The sequence below is a fragment of the Lotus japonicus genome, chromosome 2 (assembly GCF_012489685.1).
Source record: "Lotus japonicus ecotype B-129 chromosome 2, LjGifu_v1.2".
Classification (NCBI taxonomy): Eukaryota; Viridiplantae; Streptophyta; class Magnoliopsida; order Fabales; family Fabaceae; genus Lotus; species Lotus japonicus.
The window spans coordinates 2,849,281-2,872,709 of record NC_080042.1 but is presented as its reverse complement, the minus strand read 5'-3'; the positions used below and the strand labels follow the sequence as shown (position 1 = coordinate 2,872,709).

Genomic DNA, 23,429 nt, shown 5'->3' with positions numbered 1-23,429 from the left:
ACAAGTCTCTTAGTGATTTTGGCAAAGAAAGAAAGACTACCACAAGCACTTGCCAAAACTCGACTAACAGAACCCATTGAGGCATTCTATCAAACACCTTATAAGCAAAAGCTAAACTAAACTAATCCACAAAATCCTAACTACCCATTCCTCACAAATTTACAACCCCTTTCTAATTAAGCACTAAACCAACCCATAAAGAACAAATACAACCCAAACCCAACTTGCACTAGCACAAAGTCACTCACCCTTACCCAAAAGAAGCATGCATTGCAAAACTCATGAACCATGATGAAGGGAAGTGGAAAATGGAACTTACCTTGACTTGAGAGTGAGTGGGTGCAAGTGGAAGAGACTTGATGCAATGCAGAACTTTGAAGCAAAAGGAAGAGCCAAAGTGTGTGCAAGTGAGAAATGAGAAGCAGAAATGGGGTTTGGAGAGAGTGGGGTGCGTTTATATGAGAGAAATGAGAGTTAAGAGTGGGAAAATGAAAGGTTGGGGTTTTAAAACCTAAAATGTAAGCAAAAAAAAAAAAACAGGAGCGCTCGAGCGCTCGAGGGGAACGCTCAGGCGCTCACACCAGTACCAGAGGCAGTGCCTCTGCCACTAATTGGCGCCTAGGCGCCCATGAATTGGCGCCTAGGCGCTCAACCCAGTTTTTTCACAAAAATTTTTACTTCCTTTTTTTTTCCGAAATCAAACACCTAAAATACTACAAAATTAAAAGATAGAAAATAACAAAATTAAAAGAATGGGTTGTCTCCCATTTAGCCCTATGTTATAGTCCTAGGTGGACTCTCTTTCCGATGGTGTTAGGAAGGAAATTACTTTCCATTGATTAACTTACCACAAGTGCAAGGAAGAAACCTTGCACAAAACCTCTGGAGTAAATCCTCCCATGAGGCAATGTCCTCTTGCTCATCAAACCAAGCTCTAGCCTCCCTTGTCAAAGAATGAGGGAAGAGTTTAATCTTCACTTCATCACTTGAAACACCCTCAATCTTAGCAAGGGTGCTAGCTTGGGTAAATTTTACCATATGAGCATGTAAGTTCTCGTACTTGGACCCCCATACTTGTTACCACTAACAAGCTTGATGAGAGCCGGATGGAACTCATCAACTTGGGCATTAACTTTGGGGGTCTCTTCTAAAAACTTTGTCCTGCTTCTAATCACATCACAGACAAAGTCATTGTCATGGTTAGTCTCAATCATAGGATTAAAAACAGAAAACCGTACCTTTTCCTTACCAACACGGAGAATGAGGTGACCCTTGTCAACATCAATCTTAACTCTACCAGTAGCTAAGAAAGGTCGACCAAGAATGAGAGGAATCTTCTCATCCTCCTCCTCCATATCAAGCACAACAAAGTCCATGGGGAACACATACTTGTCCACCCGCACCATTACATCCTCCACAATCCCATATGGAGTCTTAAGGGATTGATCCGCCATTTGCAAGGAGAGCATGGTTGGAGTAACCTCTCCTAGATTAAGCCTCTCAAACATGGTGAGCGGCATCAAATTGATGCTCGCTCCAAGATCACACAAGGCTTCCACATCCGCCATGCCTTCAATTTCCACCGGAATAGTAAAACTTCCGGGGTCCCTTCTTTTCTTAGGCATCTTCCGCTGCAAAATCGCACTACATTCCTCCGTCATCAACACCGTCTCATCTACTCCCTTCAATCTTCTTCTCTTATGCAGAATATCCTTCATAAACTTAGCATATATAGGCATTTGTTCCAAAGCATCGGCAAAAGGAATACTAATGTGGAGCTTTTTGAAAACATCAACAAACTTTGAAAACTTTTTATCTAAGCTCTTCTTAGCCAATGCTTTAGGGAACGGAACCTTGCTAGTTTCAGGAGTAAGATCAACTTCCTTTCTCACCTTAATAGGCACAACTACTTCTCCTCCCACTATCTCCTCTCTCTTTTCTCCCTCTGTTTTTTTCTTCAATTCATTCATCAACCTCCCACTTCTAGTGGCTACAACAGAGGCATTTTCTTGCTTAGGATTAGGGATAGTGTCGGAAGAAAATTTACCTTGAGGTCTCTCGGCTATTTGCTTGGCCAGCTGGCCAAATTGATTCTCAAGATTCTTGATAGCCGCCTCTTGATTCTTGTAATTATTCTCCGTCCGGTTGATGAAAGTTTCCACCAACTCTTCTAAGCTCTTCTTAGAACCATTACCTTCACCTTCTCCTCGCTCTTGAGGTTGTCTTGAGCTTTGGCCTTGGAATCCTTGGCTAGGAAATTGTCTTTCATAACCATTTCCTTGCCCACTACTACCTTGCCTCCAAGAAAAATTAGGGTGATTCCTCCATCCTGGATTGTAAGTATTTGAAAATAGGTCGTTCCGAGCTTGACCCATAGCCTTCACTTCCTCCTCCGGTCTAGTCTCTGTGCATTCTTCGCTGTCATGTGGCCCTCCACAAGTCACACACTCCACCTTGGCAACTCGACCACCAATCTTGGTAGTCTTCATTTGATTTTGAATCTCATTCATTTGCTTGGAGAGTTGCTTGTTGGAGGCCATAAGTTGATCATAAGCTTCAACCTCAAGGACTCCTCTTCGGGCTTGGCGATCATTACTAGAGTTCATGGCTCTTATAGCCATCTTTTCAATCAACTCATACCCCACTTGTTGAAGTAAGGCATCGAACTCTCCACTTGAAGCCGCATCCAAACCAAACCTCGAAGAATATTGGAGACCATCATAGAACTTTGCTACCTGCTCAGCTTGAGTAAGATTATGTTGAGGACACCTCCTCAAGAGCTTCTTGAACCTCTCCCAAGCTTCATAGAGATTCGCTTCGGTGGATTGAGTAAAAGTCATGATGTCGTTCTTGAGCTTTCTCAAGAGGGCTCTTGGAACAAACCTTGTGGTGAACTTCTCAGCCAAGTCTTCCCAAGATGTAATGCTACCTTGGGGCTGTGAATTCAACCACTCCTCAGCAGTATCCCTCAATGAAAAAGGGAATAGACTCAAACGGATGGTGTCCGCTGAAACATTCTGAACTCTGTAGGTGTTGCAATTGCGGATAAACCGCTCCATGTGTGCATGAGGATCTTCAAGAGCACCTCCACCATACTGATTTTGGCTCACCAAATTAATGAATGCCGGCCTCAGCTCAATGTTTCCCGTGCCATCGGGGGAAACTATGCTGCCCGGATAATCGTAGCTCATGGCAGCCGAGGTGAGGTCTCTAAGAGAACGATTGGCATTCTCCAATTCTTGCTCTTGAAGTCTTTGAGCAAGAGCCTCATTCACTCTTTCTTCAATGTGGGCTTGCATCTCCTCCTCCGTCATATGGGCAGCCATGGCAGCTAACTCAGCATCTCTTTGTTGAGCTCGTCGACGATGGAGGGTGCGTTCTGGCTGCGGATCAAACAGCAGTGGATCCGAACCAAGTCTACCGTGCATAAACTGAAATCATAAAACAGAGAAAAGGTTAGTAACACCTATTCAATGCAATGCTTAGTAAAACAAACAAACAAACCCTTTAACTTAAATCGAAAACCACAAACAATCCCCGGCAACAGCGCCAAAAACTTGTTGGTCAATTCGCAAGTGTACGAATACCTCCGGGTTTTAAAATATCGAACTACAGGGATTCTGAGTGAGAATTGTTGATTTAAGCCTAAAGTTTGCAAGTTCTTAAAGCAGTAAATTTCCAAGATTGGTTTTGGTTGATTGTGACAAAAGATTTGCAAAAGAGCAATGATGAATAAGTTGTGAAAAACAAATGATGGGAAATTGCCTTGGGTTTTTGATCATCTAATCCATTTTAGTCCACATATCCTATGCATGTGAAACCTTGATTTAACTCTTGTTGTTATAGCCTAAGTACTTACTAGTTGATTCCTCACAAAAGTAATTCTCTCAAATTGAAAGATAAGCCCAATTCCTTGTGTACTTAAACATTCATAAGAGGTATGATAGCATGGTTATTCAGGCCAACAAAACCCTACCCTCACTCTATGCCTAGAAGCAAGTATAGAAGGATCTATTCCAATTCATGTCCCTAAATCATAACAAATTTCCATTTGATTATAATCTAGCCTATAGCAAAGGTGCACCAAAGCTAAGCATGCAATAAGGAATTGAAATACAAGATTAAATCAAGACTCATGCATAGAGATAGGATTTAACAAACTAAAATTTCATAGAATCTCTTAACCCAAAGCAAAAAAGTAAACTAGCCACTCATGGCTAGTGAATTCATAAAGAAAATGTAAAGAAAACCTGAGAGAAAATACAAGTTGGAAGCCTCCCTTGGCCCCAAAGTTCTCCTCAGCTCTCAAACTTGATCAAAAATGAGTAAAATGTCCAAATGTATCAAAGAAATTGGCCTAAGCCTTATTTATAGGCAAATTACACGAGACTGGGCGCTCAGGCGCCAATTCAGAGCGCCTGAGCGCCAATTGCATGTTGAAAAACATGCCTCTGGACCCTATTGGCGCCTAGGCGCCCATTCCCAGCGCCTAGGCGCTTAAGCTCGCCTGAAAAGGACTTCTTGGCTTCTGAAACTCCTCTTTTCAATCCTCTTTAAGTTCTTCATCAATTCCATGCTTCTTGGCCTTCTTTCTCCTTCAGTTTCTGCTCTCCAAACCTAACCAACAAGTCAAGGAAGATTCTAGAAGCTCCAAGAGCTCATTAGCACAAGAGGTCCTTCATAAAACACAACAAAACCATGCAAGTCCTAAACTTTACTTAAAATGCAAGAAAACTACCTATAAAACTACTAAATTACCAAAACAAAATAAAGACTAAAGAAAAGAATAAAAATGCATGAGAATGCATGAAACACTACATGAGACTCAACAAAAAGACTCAAAACAAACACAAAAATGACCCTAAAAACACTACTAAAACAGGGTCATCACATTCTATAACTGATCAATTTTTTTTAATGCACTTCCATTTTGTAATGCTATCTGCCATGGGAGTGGGGAGTGTTAATTTATTTATTATTAAGGATGAGATGTCAGCGATGTGAAGTGATTCACTTTATTTATTTATTATTATGTGCCCCCAATCAAATCCAAACACACTATTTGAAGAGGCGTCAGCTAAATATCGAAAAGAATCAAAGCTTTTCTGCTTACTAATAATTGAATGATCAAAATTTATAGTTTCAAAACTTTCGCAAGTAAACCTTAAGCATGTTAACGGGAAGGAGTTAGAAAAGAAAGTGATGCCACACACGCACAAAGTTCATGAGGATTTTCCATAAATAGTTTAAGTGCACAGAAAAACAAAATCAGAACATTGTATAGAAAAGAATGAAAAATCAGTATATAAAATCATGCAATAAAAAATCAAGGGAAGGAATTTAAGCCATGCTATAATATGATTATAAAGGAAAATCTATATCACCATCCAAGCCTTAGCTATACAGCACTGATTTCATTTTTGTAACAAAAGAAAACATGACAATTCAAATAATACGCATACATGATACAGGAAGAAACGTTATCTTTGCTGAAGGTACAAATCCAAATTTCATATACATGTAACAGAGAGAGCATTCAGCGAAAGCGTTCATCCCTAAACAAAATTGAGCACATATTCCATGCATATGCCTTCATATTCTGGTTCGAGAAGGCTGCAGCAAGCACTGATTCCGCTGAAAACACTGCCAAATATAAACTCACTTGGCTGACAAACACCCTGCCTTGGCCTATCTCTGAATAGAGTTGAGAGAACCCTGTAATCATGGAACCCCAAAAAATTATATCATTTATACATATCATTGTAAACATATATGAGGCATGTGCAATTTGTCCAAAATTAGTGTACATTGAAAAATAGCACTTTGTGCAATCAAGTGACAGCTAAACCCTGATTTTAGGACATAAGCGTGCAGTTTCCTGTCTATGTATATCTCCTACAAATGTATTTGGTAAGAAGTAGCAGTGCCTCACAGTACCATTCCTTTCCGCCCCCTTCTATAAAATGCATAAAAATAGCATTTTTTACACTTTCACTCCCAAAAGTCTCCAACTTGGCAATCCCATTGTGTTTCTCAATCTCAAACACAAACCTATATAACACATAATTCCCACTGACATTATACTCAAAAAGAGCAACACCCAATAAAACTCCTTCACATTTTGAAATAAAATGAAATCAAAACTATATCTACCTTCCTTATTTTCCCAAGATTTAGCAATGGTATGGTGGAGAATTGTAAAGTATATAAATTAAATCTCCAGAATCTGTGCTACAACCAACTGAGTGTCCTTACTTTTAATGGAAGATTTTCCTCACCTTGTACGTAAAGACAACATACCTATAAGATTAATCAAATGGCAGCCATTAGAATTTCAAATAAAATCATCATAAGCACCATAAGGAAACCCAAGCACTGAAATTCTGAAAGAAGGGATCTGGAAGAATAAAGAATTGAGAAAGGGGAAGACTTCAAACGAATAAAGTGACAATTACAAAATGCAAGTAAGGGAAGGTGAGTTATACTCATTCTTGCAATAGTTATAAGAGAAATTGTTTAGTTAGGAGAGCAAAAGAAGAAAGCAATGTAGCACCTCTTCAAAGCACTGAGACAATTCCTTCCTCAACAATCCCATACACCAAAGGTTCACTATTATCTTCTTCATCACCAACCCTCAATTCCACCTTCAACCCTTTAAAATATAATTAATAAACATAAATTCAAGATCATAAACATTATGTCATTAATAATTTCATAACTATATACATGGGAAGCCAAGATCATGAAACCCATGGAGTTTTTGTCAAATAACAGAACACAAAAGTAATATTTTCAAATAGGCAAGTAAGAGTGGAAATGTATACTTCTTAAAGTTAGAACACAACTTTCGAAAAGTTGATCGGTGAAAGTGTTCATATACAAAGGGAATTGTGATTAGAATAGAAGTCATATTTCAATAAAGTGTATAAATCTTCTCCAAAATTGAGATTGGCAAAACTATATGGACAACTCAATTTGAATAGGCTACTGCAACAAAAGAAAACAAATGATGAATTACTTAAAAGTTAAAACAACGTTAATATGAATCAGATTTAACTCCAACGGCCAAGATTTGACCCTGATTAATTGTATCAGATTTACTTAAATACACATGCTTAAACTATCACTCATACAAACTGGACCTTTTTTATTTAAAATTAAAATAGCCGTCTAAGAAGAACTTCTCCTACTCACATTAAAATAAGAACAAAACCATAACTAAAGTATATATACCTGACCTAGAAAACTTGGCTTTGAACTCTTGCATCAAGTTAAGAAAGATACACTTAAAGTGAAGCAACAAAACCTGAGACTATTTGCAACAACAGAAAGTAGAGAGGGAATAGAGAAAAGGGAATAAAAAAACTGCTTGACAGTGAGAGGGGTTTGTTTTCTGATGAGTTCAGGAACAACTTTAACTAAGGCTGCTCCGTTGTGATTATTATCTTTGAGCTCTTTCTTTCCCAATTCGAGAAACTCCTAAGTAACTCAAGTGTAATGAGAAATTAATACAAATCCATCGTGAATTTGAGATCAAGCAAGATAGTAAATACACTCTCATTTGTTTGTCTAATCTACTGACTATTGGGCTTCATATATCATGCCCTCCTGTGTAGAATGAATAACTATAATGTGCATAAGAGGAGGTCGAAAGTAGGAGGAAAAAGAAGCAGGCAAGCCCTATGGATCTAGTCGGTTCATAATACTTTCGCTTACATATTGCAAGGCAGAAGTAATGCACGCAAATTTCCATCTTTTCATTTTACCACTCCTTACTCCAGCAGACAAATTATGCTTGCTGATGAGTAGATACAAAGATGCAATAATTAGGCTTCCAAACCCAACGCATAGCCCAAGATGCTGCAAGAAATTGATAGTAACTGTTAATGTTTCCTTAAAAAGTTGAACAGTTGTTGTCATGGATTTTTGGCTCTTATTTCACACACTACATACCTCAATACACATATTAACCGTGAGCAGTTTCTCATCATATACATGTCTTCCTCTCTTTTCCGCAAGAACACTTCTTTCACTGTCCAAAACCAATCAGCGTGTTGTATCTGATAAGGAAATATTATATGTGCCTACAAAGATCATATTGAAATCCAATAATTCTTAGCTAGAAGTTCTTGAATCATACTGCCACCTAAGTCACCTCAATTATTAATTATCATTTATCAGCTAAAGTAAAAAAAAGGTCCAATGTGGAGCATTTTCACCCTTCTGAATAGATAAAGGTCAAGCAAAATCATCCAGATTTCAATGCTAATCATCACAAAGAAAAAATTGCTTGTTGAGAGCTAATTGTAGTAATGGTAGAAATTGCAAGCAAAAAATTTGGGGAAACAAAAAGAAGCACATATAATTCTTTTTATTTGCCAAGTAGAAAGGGAAAAAGAAACGACACCAAAAAAAGAGAAACGAAAAACCTTATTCTGCTTGCCACCGCCGGATTTGGAGGGCAAGAAGGAAGTGGAGGAGCCTTGTCCTGCATGAAAATTCCACAAAGCCAAGGTGAGTATTGAGGAGATTGAATAAAATAAAATTTTGCTGAACCATGCGTGATATATTCAGGAAAACATTATCTGCTACAATAGGCAAGGTCATATGTTTAGTAAATTATTTGGGCATAAAACAAACAATGGAAGACATACTCACATGATAATAGGAACTCAAGAGAGGCCCAAAACATGATTTCAGTAGCAATAGAGAGAGAGAGAGGCGAAACAGCTCCAAAGAACCTCCTTCTGATCTTTCCTTTTGTGGTCCAAATCCTCTAAAAAATACATGAGAAGAGAAGATATGATGAAGAGGTTGAATAATTAAAAATAACATCACAAACCACATGTGTGTAACCAAATGAGTATATTCGAAACTGAAAATATAAGAAGAAAAAACGACTCCTTTAACGGGAAAGCAAATAGAAAAGTGGTGAAAGTGCTTACCTTTGGAACATAATAGAACACGACCGGTGAGCTTCAGAGGAAAAGGGAAGAAGATGCCGCAGTGTGAAGCAGGAGGTAGCCAGCGAAATCAGTTTATTTTACCAAAAAATAAATAAACAAAATGAAATGAGGTTATAATGAAGAACATGTCAAATCTTACCATAACCACATGAAGAAGGATCCGATCAGCATCAATTGGGGAAGAGGGATGACAAAGGTTTTATAGCTTACGCAAAGTTCCTCAAATTCGGGTTTCTCAGAAGCAGAACTGCCAAACGACACTGGAAACGGCAAGGAATAATAAACGTGGGCTCCAACATAGAAACGCTGCAGAGAAGGAGAAACGTATTAGAAACAGAACGTCAGAAAGGAGCGTTTCAGATGGGATGGAATGGAATGGGAAGAGTGAAACGAATGCAATTAAAAACCTAAATGCATTGAATCAACGGCTGAGATCCAATCTAAGTGAAATAAAATATTTTTTTACTAAAGTATCCATGCTCAACTTTCATAGTTTTTGAAATAAATTGCTGAAGGACTTTTTTGCCCCCAAGGCTGCAAAACTTTGCTTTTATATATATTATAGATAGATAGATAGATATAGAAGATTACAAATTTTATGGGTCTTGTATGGTACAATACTAAAAATATAGATTCTGAGTTTTGTCCACAGTAAAAAAAATGAAGTGTAGATTACAAATTTACCCCTTTGTATTTTAAATATACAAAATTAAATTCAATTAAATAAAAGATTAAATAAGTTTTAGGTCCTAATCAATAATTAACAACTTAAGTAATTAACTAAAATTAAATTACCACAACTAAAATGAAAAAAGGAAAATCAGAATCTCGAATTCTCTGAAACCTTCATCTCCTTCATCTCAAAATTAGTGTTCTTCATCTCCTTCATCCCATCCCTAAAGTCTTCATCTCAAACCCTCAATTCTTGCCAAATTGTCCCTTCATCTCTCCCCCTCTGTCGCGATCTCTCTTTCCTTCTCTCCCCTTGAGCGTCCATCACTTTCTATTCTCCTCTGCTTCGATCGATCTCTTTCGTACCCACAACCTATGTTCTGAGTCTGTAGTGTGATTTGCATGGTGTTTTGTTTTTAGTATGTAATCCCTTTCTTTCTCTTATTGGGTTTGGGTTTTTTGCTTGGGGTTTTGGGGATTTTGGGCTCGGTTCGATTGTGTTTCGATTCGGGATTTTTGGGTTCCGATCTAGGTTTTCTAAGTTGGGGTTTTGGGAGTTCTTGTGTTTCTGGGTTTGCTGATTGAAAGGGTTTATGGGTTTCTTGGGTTTATTTTGATCTAAAAGGGTTCCAATCGCATCTCTTTTTACCGCATCTTATTTCTATCTTTCTTTTTGTTACTTTTTTATTCTGATTAACAAATTGCAGAAGCTAAAGGTAGAAGATGAAGACTGAAATGAAGATTGTATTGATCCAATTGATTGAATGATTTACAAGAGTGAAGGGTTCGTGTATTTAAAAATGGTCAAAGAGTAAAGTAAAACTAACTAGAGCAAAACTATCTGACTAACAACTTAACTAACCATGGTGTTAACTAACCATGGTAGAAGTAACTAACTAAAAGAGTAAAAGCAACAAACTAACTTATTGTGACTGTGACTATATGCAATAGCCCCCCTCAAACTGGAGAATGGATGTTATACATTCCCAGTTTGGAAAAGTGACTACGAAATGGTCCAAGAGTCAGGGGTTTGGTAAGAATGTCTGCAAGCTGAAGTGATGAGCTAACAGGTAAAAGGTGTACAAGCCCGCGTTGGATCTTCTCACGCATAATGTGACAATCAAGTTCAATGTGTTTTGTGCGTTCATGATAGCTTGGATTGTGAGCAATATGAGTAGCGGATTGATTGTCACAATACAAAGATACATGAGATGATGGAGGTGCTTGCAAATCAGTAAGCAAATATGAGATCCTTTGTATATCACAAACAGTTGCTGCCATTGCCATATACTCGGCTTCACAAGAAGAACGTGAAGTGGTAGATTGCTTCTTGGAGCGCCATGAGACCAAAGAAGAGCCTAAGAAAACACTATATCATGTAATGGATTTTCTAGTGTCCACACACCCTGCCCAGTCAGAGTCACTGAAAGCAGAGAGTGTCATAGTAGAAGATGAGGAGTAAAGAAGTCCACAACCAGGGTTGCCTCTGATGTATCGAAGCACTCTATGAGCTACTGCCTCATGAATGTCATTAGATGCGGAAAGAAATTGACTCAGCTGACTAACAGCATATGCTATGTCTGGTCGTGTAGTAGTGAGATAGAGCAATCTGCCTATGAGCCTTCGATAAGAACTGACATCAAAAGTGGTTATCCAGAAGTTGTACTGAGCTTCTGAGAACTGTCCATGGGAGTAGTTGTTGGCTTGCCTCCAAGCAACCCTGAATCAGAGAGAAGCTCAAGATCATATTTGCATTGATTGAGCACAATTCCTTGTTGTGATCTTGCAATCTCAAGACCAAGGAAAAACTTTGCTTCACCCATGTCTTTGATGCAAAACTTATCATGAAGTGAATGTTTGACAGCAATGATCTCTGCCATGTCATTTCCTGCCAATAGAACATCATCTACATCGAGTAGCAAAGTTGTGAAAGTGCCTGAAGCTCCCTTTTTTATGTATAATGTGTGATTTACAGAACTTTGTACAAAGCCAAGGGCTTGAAGAGCAAGACAAAGTGTTGTATACCACTGTCTACTAGCTTGCTTAAGGCCATACAAAGTCTTCTTTAAGAGACAAACTTGATTGGGCTTTGATGAGTGAAGTCCTTGAGGTAATGCCATAGAAATTTCTTCATCAAGACTGGCATGTAGAAAAGCATTGTCCACGTCTAGCTGGTGGAGAAACCAATTGTTTGAAGCGACTTGAGCTAGCAACACACGAAGTGTAGTCATCTTTGCCACTGGAGAAAAAGTATCCATGAAATATATTCCTTCAACTTGTGTATATCCTTTGACAACTAAACGTGCCTTGTACCTATCGATGGTTCCATCTTGCTTGTGTTTCACCTTGTAAACCCACTTGCAACCGATTGGAGTTTTTTCAGGTGGCTTATCAACAAGAATCAAAGTATGATTCCTTTCCAAAGCCTTTATTTCCTTATCCATGGCCTTCCTCCAGCACTCATGTTTGACTGCCTCTGAATATCTAGTTGGTTCACTAATTGTGGTGATGTTCATGATAAAAGCTTGATAGGAAGGAGTCAGTTTGTGATAGGAAATAACTTTGGATAAAGGATAATAGATACATGCACTTGAAGGGACTTTGGACATAGTAGTTGAAGCAGCAAGAGTACAATGGTAATCTTGTAAGTAAGAAGGTGGTCTTCTCACTTTGTTAGATATCATCTGGACATTACCATCCTCTAGATTAGAAAGAGTTCCTGAAGGTAAAGGTTGCTGGACAATAGCATTATTTTCAGGTTGTGAGTAATCAAAAGGTTCCTCTGACAAAGAAGTGGGTAAAGGAATGGTACTAGACTCAATGCTATGACTAGGACCATGTGAGTGAAAAAAGGGAAAGATATTTTCATGGAACACCACATTTCGAGAAACAGATAAACCTTTTGTCTTGAGGTCATAAACTAAATATCCCTTAGTTCCTGGTTTGAAGCCAAGGAAGATACACTTTTGAGCCCTAGGATCAAACTTTGTCCTGTGACTAACAAGTGTAGAAGCAAAACAAAGGGAACCAAACACCTTAAGGTATGTTAAATCTGGAACTTTGTTGTAAAGAATCTGAAAATGACATTTATTTTCAAGGACAAGTGTAGGCAATCTATTGATAAGAAAAATGGAATGAACAATTGCATGAGCCTAGAAAATCTTTGGTAAATGTGCTTGGAACAATAATGCACGAGCTACATTTAAGATATGTTGATGTTTCCTCTCAACAATGGAGTTTTGTTGAGGGGTTTCAACACAGCTAGTTTGATGGACTATACCTTTACTAGCATAGAAGTGACTTAAAGCAAATCTTTTGCATTGTCACTTCTTATGCTTTTGACAGTGGTGCCAAACTGGTTTTCAACTAGAGTACAAAAGTCCTGAATTAAAGTTTTAACCTCAGCTTTAGACTTTAATAGGTAAACCCATGTGTACCTAGAATAGTCATCAACTATGGTTAAAAAATAAGAATAACTATGCAATGAAAGGACTGACATTGGACCCTAGATATCAACATGAATTAAACTAAAAATTGCACAGCTAGAAGAAATGCTCAATGGGAAACTCAATTTCTTTTGTTTAGCAATTGGACAAACATCAAGGGGCTCTACATCCTCAATAAGTCTTCAGTTACCCATTTGTCACATTGTAATTCAGTTCATTCTTCTGTGAATATTCCTAATTCAGTTCATGAAGATCCACCCTGAGACTCTTGATCTTCATCAGCAATGTGAACACAATTGGCAGACTTGTTTGCATATTTTGGATTCTTGAACTTGAACCCTGGTGGAAACCCATGTTTCTTTTAACAATCATCAACTGTGTGGCCTATTTTTCCACAATAAGAACACTTCTTTGATGAATAGCAATTCCCTCCATAATTTGATTGAGAGCTATAGCATCTAGAATTAGATTGGGACTGAGAATTCCCAGACTGGGATTGATAACTTGTTGATGCACCTCCTCGATTGTCATGTGCACTATCCCTTGAAGCCATCATAGCTTTAGACCCAGAAAAGTTCTCAGCAGAAAACTATCTCTCTTACTGAGCAATGAGAGCAAACACTCGATTCACATTAGGCAAAGTATCCAACAACATCAATTGTGACCTAACTCCTGAGAATTGATCATTCAAACCTCTAAGGAACCTAACTACTTGGTTCTTATTCCTTTCTTCCTCAAAGTTCTTGATTGCTCCACAAGAACATCGAGGATTATAGGTGCACACAGGTAATGGATTCAAGATATCTAATTCATCCCAGAGAGTCTACATACTTGTATAGAATTTAGAGACAGAATTATCACCTTGTTTCAGGCTGAAGATTTCCTTTTGAAGCTCTGAAATTCTGAACAAATCAACTTACGAAAACCTCTCACGAAGCTCCTTCCAGATATCGGTGGCTCTGTCTCGCCAAAGAATTGATTGTGCGATCTCCACGCTCATGGATTTAATGAGCCAGCTTAGAACAAGCATATTGCAACGTTTCCAGAAGGGTGATACAGGATGATCTTGAGGTGGTTCTGGAATTGATCCATCTACGAACCCTAGCTTGTTCTTTATCAAGAGGCTCATCTTCATAGCCCTCGCCTAATTGTGGTAGTTACCCTCCGATAGCGGCGGCGAAACAAGAACGATGGAGGGGCTTTCGTTTGGGTGAATGTAAAAGGTGTGGGAAGCGGTTTGTGCATCTTGCACGGTGAAGGGGTAAGCGGCGGGTTCAACGGGTTCCGCCATTGTTGCGCAGCAGAGCTCTCTCTACCATAACAAATTGCAGAAGCTAAAGGTAGAAGATGAAGACTGAAATGAAGATTGTATTGATCCAATTGATTGAATGAGTTACAAGAGTGAAGGGTTCGTGTATTTATACAATAGTCAAAGAGTAAAGTAAAACTAACTAGAGTAAAACTAACTGACTAACATCTTAACTAACCATGGTGTTAACTAACCATGGTAGAAGTAACTAACTAAAAGAGTAAAAGCAACAAACTAACTAACTGTGACTGTGACTATATTCAATCTTGATTCGTAATAATTTCTGGTAGTAGATTGAAGCAATGGTAAAGGCTTTTGTTGTTGAGTCTGGATTCTACAGGTTCAAGTTGAAGTTTTCCGTTCTGATTCTTCTTAATTTCTGGAAATAGATTCGTTTTTGGTAGAAAAGGCCCAGAACAATGCATCAACTTATGAGAAGCGTTCAAAATATTGTGATCGTGACATAGCAAAGAGCAATTGTAGTTTTGCGACACAATTGAATCCTCTAAGGACTTATCCTAACAAATATAGGGCAGCAAGTAATTTCCATACAACTAGTTTTATTAATATATATTCTTGTCCTTATTTCTTTTTGTGGTGTGTGGTGACATTACTCCCATTTGTGGGCTGCATCGGATGATGCTAAAAGCCCAAAACACTTAATCAAGTGTGAGTTGATGGAAAAGAACCCTCAACTGCAACACAGCTACTAGTTTTAAACCCCTTTTAAGGAAGGCAGTGGGGTGTTTCCTTATGAGAGACAATATGGGCAAGCTTGTTTGGGGAAACAACCGCTTTCTCCACACCCCATCTGCCTAGGTAGCCAAAGCTTTAATCCTCAAGGAAGCAGCGCTCCTAGCAATGAACATAAACATTGAAGGGGAAAATGTTAAAGTAACTTTTTTCGATAAAAATCTTGAAAGATTTAATATATCATATAAATTATTAATTTTTTAGTCTTTTGAGCTGGGAAATCATTTTTCAGAGTTTCATATATAAACCATTTCGCTTTCAATAAATAAAATAGTTAACACATTTAATATATCTTATAACATTGTTGACCTTAGATACGATTTGAGCAATTTTAATTTTAAAAGAAACTATCACATAGATTAACTATAAAAATCTATACACAATACACACCACACCACACGCAAACCGCGGAAACCATTTCTTCCCAAATTCTGAGACTGTTCAATGCTCTGAAACAATTTCAACAAATATTCTATGTAGAGGTCTACCATAGGGGAATGTAGCTTTTTTTCAATACTCTTTGAATATTTGTTGAACAATCAGATATTATAATTAGGGAACAATGCAATCAGAATAAAGATAAGGAATGAAATATCATAACAAAATAAACATGAAACTTAGAGCTGAAGGATAAAAGTAGAAGAAAAAAATGTATGCATACAAGAAATTCTCCTGCAGTTATAAGTTGTCCACCAGGATGGTGAGAAGGATGGATTCAGCCATGAAATAGCTCCTGAATCCCAACTTGTACCACCGTAAACTTTCCACCTTAGCTCTCAGGACACTTGGAATTGACTGAAGCAAGGTCGCGCATGTATGCTAGGAACAGGATTCCGATGGAGAATGAGGCAATATAAGAGAAATAAACACCAACAAGGTTCTTGGTAAACTTTGGGGTAAGAATGGGTGTCGCAAGGGTGAAAATCTCCACGCCAAACTATAATAGAAACACATGTGTTTATCAGTGTATTCAACCACTTTGGTGACACTGAAATTGGCCATGGTTGTTGTTTTGGTGAGAAAGAGAACAAGCGGAGAGAAGAGGGTGGGGTGAATAAGAAGGAAGAAACAAAGTAGAAACAAAGTGTTGAGAACTGGGTGTGATGAATAAGAAGGAAGAACCAAAGTGTTGTAAAAAATCGTAGTCATTTTGTGACAATCTAAAGTACATAATTTAGAAATATGAGAACCTAAAGAAGAAGCGATGCTCAAGGGAGAAACAACCCATAATAGGAATGGTTTCAGAGCATTCATAATTATGGGAAAAATTGTGGTCGGTTTTTCTGAAGGAGGAGGAAAAAGTGACTCTCTCTAGTAATTTTTTCCCATGAGGGTCTATTATGCTGTAGGCATGAGGATTTTTGCATATGTCATACCCATTATGACCCCAATTGCCGGTGTTTATGTCTCTTACGGTTGCTTCTTCTTGATCAGATTCCTCTTCCTGACATACATGGCATGGACGGTCGTGCTACTATCACGTCCAAGTATCTTAGGAGCTATTTTGGGGCCTATGGCGAAAATGTTAGAGTAAATTTTTTTCGATAAAAATCTTAAAATATTTTATATATCATATGAATTATTAATCTTTTACTTTTCTAGGCTGGGAAATCATTTTTTAGACTTTTATAATTAAAACATTTCACTTTCAATAGATAAAATAGGTAACACGTTTAATCTATCTTATAACATTGTTGACCTTAGATACGATTTGAACAATTTTAATTTTAAAAGAAACTATTCAATGGATTGACAAAAAAAATTCTATACATAATACACAGCACACGACACACACACAAATCGTGGAAACCATTCCTTCCTAAATTCTGAGAGTGTTCAATGCTCAGAAACAATTTCAACAAAAATTCTATGTAGAGGTCTACCATAGGGAAACATAGTCTCTTTTCTATACTCTTTTAATATTTGTTGAACAAACTAACATTAAAATTTGAGAACAATGCATTCAGATTCAAGATAAGGAATGAAATATCATAACAAAATAAACATGAAACTCATAGCTGAAGGAGAAGAGTAGATGAAAAAAATGTCTGCCTAGAAGAAATTCCCTTGCATTGATATGTTGTCCACTAGGATTGTGAGAATGATGGATTCAGCCATGAAATAGCTCCTGAATCCCAACTTGTACCACCGTAAGTTTTTAGAAATTCCCCTGCAGTGATAGATTATCCGCCAGGATGGTGAGAAGGATAGATTCAGCCAAAAATATGCCCTGAATCCCAACTTGTACCACCGTAATATAAATAAAAAATAGATATATAAATAAGATATAAACCATTCTGCATGGTTTAACTTCAATTACTTTGTCTAATCCCTAAGAAACTATATAGATTTTCCACCTTAGCTCTCAGGACACTTGACATTGACATAAGCATGGTCGTTCATGCCATGTATGCTAGGAACAGGATTCCGATGAAGAATGAGGCAATATAAGAGAGATAAACACCAGCAATGTTCTTGATAAACTTTGGGGAAAGAATGGGTGTCGCAATGGTTAAAATCCCGACGCCTAAACTATAATAGAGGCACATGAGTTTATCAGTGTATTCAACCACTTTGGTAAAACTGGAATTAGCGATGGTTGTTGTTTTGGTGAGGAAGGGAACAAGCGGAGAGAAGAGGGTGAGGTGAATAAAAAGGAAGAAACAAAGTGTTGAGAACATGGTGTGATGAATAAGAAGGAAGAAACAAAGCTTTGTGAAAAATCGTAGTCATTTTGCTGCAATCGAAAATACATAATTAGAAAATAACAGAACGCTGAGAAGAAGCGATGCTCAATGGAGAAATAACCCATAATAGGAATGGTTTCAGAGCCTTCAAAATTATGGGAAAAATGGTGGTCGATTTTTTGAAGGAGGAGGAGCATGTGACTCTCTCTAGTACTTTTTACCCATGAATGTCTATTATGTTGTAGGCATGGGGACTTTTGCATATGTCATACTCATTCTGACCCTAATTGCCGATGTTTATTTCTCTTACGGGGTCTTCTTCTTGATCAAATTCCTCTTCCTGACATACATGGCATGGACTGTTGTGCTACTATCAAGTCCAAGTATCTTAGAATCTTTTTTGGGGCCTAAGGCGAAAATGTTCGAGTAAATTTTTTTCGATAAAAATCTTAAAATATTTAATATATCATATGAATTATTAAACTTTAGTTTTCTAGGCTGAGAAATCATTTTTCAGATTGTTATAATTAAAATATTTCACTTTTTCAATAGATAGAATAGTTAACAAGTTTAATCTATCTTATAACATTGTTGACCTTAGATTACATACGATTTGAACAATTTTAATGTTAAAAGAAACTATCGAATGGATTGACAACAAAATTCTATACACAATACATAGCACACGGCATGCACGCATACCGTGGAAACCATTCCTTCCCAAATTCTGAGACTATTGACTGCTCTTAAACAATTTCAACAAATATTCTATGTAGAGGTTTACCATAGGGAAATATAGCATCTTTTCTATACTCTTTGATTATTTGTTGAACAAACTAGCATTAAAATTAGAGAACAATGCATTCAGATTCAAGATAAATAATGAAATATCATAACAAAATAAACATGAAACTTAGAGCTGAAGGAGAAGAGTAGAAGAAAAAAAATGTCTGCCTAGAAGAAATTCTCCTACAGTGATAGGTTGTCCACCGAGATTGTGAGAAGGATGGATTCAGCCATGAAATAGCTCCTGAATCCCAACTTGTACCACCGTAAGTTTTCAGAAATTCCCCTGCAGTGATAGGTATGTCCACAAGATGGTGAGAAGGATGGATTCAGCCATGAAATAGCTCCTGAATCCCAACTTGAACCACCATAAGTTTTCAGAAATTCCCCTGCAGTGGTAGGTATGTCCATAGGATGGTGGGAAGGATGGATTCAGCCATGAAATAGCTCCTGAATCCTAACTTGTACCACCGTAAATTGTCCACCTTACCTCTCAGGAAACTTCACATTGACAGAAGCATGGTCGTCCATGCCATGTATGCTAGGAACAAGATTTCGATGAAGAAGGAGGCAATATAAGAGAGATAAACACCAGCAATGTTCTGGATAAACTTTGGGGTAAGAATGAGTGTCGCAAGGGTGAAAATCCCCACGGCTAAACTATAATAGAGGCACATGTGTTTATTAGTGTATTCAACCGCTTTGGTGTCACTGGAATTGACCATGGTTATTTTTTTGGTGATAAAGAGAACAAGCTGAGAGAAGAGGGTGGGGTGAATAAGAAGGAAGAAACAAAGTGTTGAGAACAGGGTGTGATGAATAAGGAAGAAGAAACAAAGTGTTGCAAAAAAATCGTAGCCATTTTGTTGCAATCTGAAGTACATGATTTGGAAATAACAGAATGGAGAGAATAAGCGATGCTCAAGGGAGAAACAACCCAAAATAAGAATGGTTTCATAGCATTTAAAATTATGGGAAAAATGGTGGTCGGTGTTTTGGAAGGCGGAGGAACATGTGATTCTCTTTAGTACTTTTTACCCATGAGGATCTATTATGTTGTAGGCATGGAGATTTTCGCATATGCCATACCCATTTTGACCCTAATTGTCGGTGTTTATGTCTCTTACAGTTGCTTCTTCTTGATCAAATTCCTCTTCCTGACATACATAGCATGGACGGTTGTGCTACTTTCAAGTCCAAGTATCTTAGAATCTATTTTGGGGCCTAAGGCGAAAATGTTAGAGTAACTTTTTTTCGATAAAAATCCTAAATACTTTTCTAGGCTGGGAAATCATTTTGCTGACTTTTATAATTAAAACATTTCACTTTCAATAGATAAAATAAGTTGTTGGTATATGCACTAGTAGCTTAATATTTATATTTAAATATTACAACCTAAATATGTAAGAGATACCTATAGGGTCACACGCATAGAATTAGCCCACTAGAATTATGTCTTATTGGACCAGCCCATTGGATAAGCCCAATTAGGCTCCAATAAGAATTAGGGTTAGCCTCCTTGTGGGTGCTTATAAATAGAGCATGAGATGCTCAAATCCTACATTAGAAAATTACACACTCTTGCCTCTGCTAGTACAAAGAGCCGCAAGGGAGATCTAGTGGGAGAGTTCGCGTCGACTTCTGTAGAGACAAGGCTACCAGTGCTTTGTTTGCCCAAACTGTCTTCAAGAGGTAATCCTTATTACTCATTTACGTGTTAGATTGCAACATGAACTTTGAAACATGTATTTTGCAAAATCTTCTCATATAGAGAATTTTATTCCGCTGCGGTAATCAACCGCATGATTCCCTTCAGTGGTATCAGAGCCTTGCTTTTGAAACATGTTTTGAGTTTTGATCAATTGAATAATCTGAAATTCCAAGCGAATCTGAAGAATTCTTATTCTAGACATATGCCTGAAACCTTTCTTTATACGTCGAATCAATTCTTCTTGGTGCTGTGAACATAGTTTCATATCCTTTTGACTATATATATTATATATATAATTAAATTGATTTTGTGATACATAACGTGATCTTTGAATTGGATGAATTGAAAATCATATGTTTAGAAAGACTTCAAATTAAAATTTCTTAATACTTGTTCAACTTGTTCAATTTAAGGCATCCTTTTTTAACGAGAATCATGTTGAGAATTTTTTATATGGCCTGACGTGGTGCTTCATATAATATTACATGTTCTTCTCTTAATTTTCTATATGAATATGTCAAGAGTTGCCGTATGCAATATATGTTTTTATCGGATGATTCAGTTTTATGTGATGTGATAGCATGACTTGGTTTTTGAACATGTGTTTTAACATGTTTTGATTTATAGCATGATGTTATATGATAACATGATTTATTTTATATATGTGTTTTATTCATATGTTGATATGATTAATTTTGTACATGTTCTATAATGTTTCTTTATTATTTCATATGCGATATGATTGTTTAAGCCGCGATTAGTTTTATTCGTTTATTGATCGTTAGATCTTTAGGTTGTCGTTATGCAGTACATGAAGAGTTCATGTCGTTATGCGCTTAATTAATTAATTTTATTTAAAACGACAATCTTTAAACAAAACCCTTAACTTAACTTTGTGCTAATCTGCGTAGTGTCGTTATGCTGCAAGACGATGCTATAGATGTTAGCTGTCTCATGCTGGCTTCCATGAACTCTGTGCTTCAGAAGCAACATGAGAACATGGAAGCGTACGATATGATTGTGCACTTGAAGAAGCTCTATCAAGGGCAAGCTAGGCATGAGCGGTTTGAGGTTTCCAAGAAGCTTTATCAATGTAGGCTGGCAGAGGGAAGTCCTGTAGGGGCTCATGTACTCAAGATGATTGGGTATGTTGAGAACCTTGAGAGGCTTGGATTCCCACTCGGCCAAGAGTTGACTGTTGATCTTAACTTGCAGTCATTGCCTGATAGCTTCAATCAATTCGTCATGAACTACAACATGAACGAAATTGAGAAAACACTGCCTGAATTGCTTGGCATGTTAAGAACTTCTGAGCAAAACATTAATAAAGGAAAGGATAAGGCCATTCTGATGGGCTTACCCAACAAGGGAAGAGGCAAAGCCAAAATGTCATACAAGCCCAAAAGTAAGACTTTTGGAAAGGGCAAAGAGAAGCCTAGTGTTTCTGGCTTGAAGCCTACTGGTGCAGTGGCCAAGGTGGCCAAGGAAGGAAAGTGTTTCCATTGTGATCGAACAGGACATTGGAAGAGGAACTGCCCAAAATTCCTAGAGGAGTGCAAGAAGAAGAGAAGTGAGACTTCCACTTCAGGTATTTATGTTATAGAAGTCAATATATCTACTTCTGCATCATGGGTATTGGATACTGAATGTGGTTCTCACATTTGTACTAATGTGTAGGAACTAAGAAGGAGTAGATCATTGGCGAAGGGTGAAGTGGACTGATAGCACTTCCGCAAGTATACAGATTGATCGAAGTAATACAAAAGATTGTCGAACCACAGGGATAGTTGTTCATCAATTGCTTCTTAGAGTTTAGTGTTTAGAATGTAAAAAGAAAAATAATATAAGTTTGAGTTTTGTTTTGTGCAAAACACTTGTAATCAAAATCTAGAATCAATTCAGACAAAGAAGTACCTTGGGCAAAGTTTCACTTAGTCTAATTATGTTTCTTACAACCAAATCCTTATATGAACTTTAGAACTCCTTCTATGATGCTATAGCCTTTACCTTTACTTGTTAATACCTTAATCAAGTAAATCATTCAATTTCAGTTGCTAAGCCTAATGCCTTAGTACCTAGTCAATTCAATTGAAGAATGAAGCTTCTATGTTCAGGCCAACACAATAAATTCCCACCCTTATACCTAAGTGGTAGTAAACAAATCAATCTAATCTCATGGTCCCTTAATCCTTACCAACTACCGTTGTGCAAGAAGAAAGCCAAACACTTGTATGCATTCAAGAGAATATTGAAACAGAGAAAAGATACATAGAAAGGAAACTTTATTCATATAAGAAACTCAGAAGTTCAAAACATAATCAAAGCTAAGGTTCACTTCACCCAAAGTACAAAGAAAACTAGTCAAGCAAGGCTAGGGAATTCATAATCCAAATTAAAAGAACAAAAACCTGAATTAAGAGTGCCAAGAAGCCTCCCACAAGCTCCAAGAAACTAAAACTCTAAGTTTTGTTCAAAAAGTTACAAGATACCTAAAAGAAGTAACAAAATCCCTATTTATAGAGTTTCCAGCGGTAATCCACGCATGTGCGTGGCCTCCTCCACGCACATGCGTGGGCAAAACACTCAAAATCGCACAATTCGCAGCATCAGATTTTGCTACCACGCATGTGCGTGGATCAGACGGCGCACATGCGTGGGCATCAGGTTTTCCAACAGGAGCTCCACGCATGTGCGTGGTCTACATGGCGCACATGCGTAGCTCATCTGATTTTTCTTCAATTTTGTAACTCCCACTTCTCCTATCATCTTGGCTCTTAACTTAGCTTTCAACCATCATCATTAGCCATCAAAAACCTATCAAACCTGAAAAGAATCTCAAGAAACCATCAAAACAACAATGTAACTCATTGGAACATGTCATTAATCATGATAATTCACCATCCTTTCCTTCAATTCAGCAAATAAAACCCCCAATGTCCAATCAACACTCATGAATTCAAAGGACTTCAGCTCAAAACTTACCATAGGAATTACTCTCTAACTAAACTAATAAAAAAGACTAAATAAATTGATTAAAAACACCTAAACTAATGCAGATTCAATTATGAAATAAAAATGGACTCAACTTGACTTAAAACT

The 23,429-nt window shown here is 37.4% G+C and overlaps 1 non-coding gene across 1 annotated transcript; it reads left to right on the top strand.

The window, feature by feature from the left end:
* The first annotated feature begins 2,751 nt into the window (after positions 1 to 2,751).
* Positions 2,752 to 2,858, top strand: LOC130741628 (small nucleolar RNA R71). The gene has a single exon (XR_009020515.1). It is a non-coding gene; the product is annotated as a small nucleolar RNA R71 (small nucleolar RNA).
* Positions 2,859 to 23,429: the final 20,571 nt, after the last annotated feature.